Consider the following 849-nt stretch of genomic DNA (forward strand, 5'->3'; position numbering starts at 1 on the left):
TGCCGCTACGTTCTGAGTTCAAATTCCGCCGAGGTCGACTTTGCATTTCACCCTCACGGGATCGATGAAATAAGTAGCAGTTGATCACTGGAGTAGATGTAATCGACTTAACCCCTCCCCCGAAACTGCTGGCCTTGTGCCAAAATTTGAAAGCAGCATAACTATGTGATGTTTTATTTTTTTTACTCTTAGAACCCGGAAAAAGCTGGCCACCCGAAAAATTTACAGGTAAATATGTTATTTTATTTAAAGCAACAGAAGGAACTTTACTCTGTACCAAGGGTGAATTTCATTTTACCGTGGCGAAAAAGTCTGTTTCGATAGTAGCCAAAGATGCTGCGCATGCGCACATAGAGTGTAACCACCACTTATTCTATAATTGTTTGTTTTCATAAGAGATGGGACTCACACTCAACAAAGATAGTTTATTTTAAAAATCCTAGAGTGTATTGCAAACTTTCGTTCTTGAATTTTTTTGTGTTTTAAACAATGTTTTCACTGTTATTTCTAGTAACACCTGTTGGTTTGTTCGTAGCTTTTAAATATTTAATCTGCTTGCAAACGTTTTCATGTTTTTCACCGTTTAATGTAGCTAGTTTAATGTTTTGACATGCCGATACCACCCCCACTCCTCTCCCGATGATGAAAGAGGTAGCAAACGTGCTGTTTTCTCATTGGCTGAAAATCCTGGAAATTATCAAACTTTGAACATCTGTAACATTTGTGAAAAGTTTTTCTGGAACAAAAGAATAATAAATTCGGATTCATCGTCAAAAATTACATCTATATGATACATTAAAATTTTTTTTATAACGTTAGTAATAAACAAAGACGAAAACCACAAAAATC

Source organism: Octopus bimaculoides, chromosome 23 (genome assembly GCF_001194135.2).
Source record: "Octopus bimaculoides isolate UCB-OBI-ISO-001 chromosome 23, ASM119413v2, whole genome shotgun sequence".
NCBI classification, from domain to species: domain Eukaryota; kingdom Metazoa; phylum Mollusca; class Cephalopoda; order Octopoda; family Octopodidae; genus Octopus; species Octopus bimaculoides.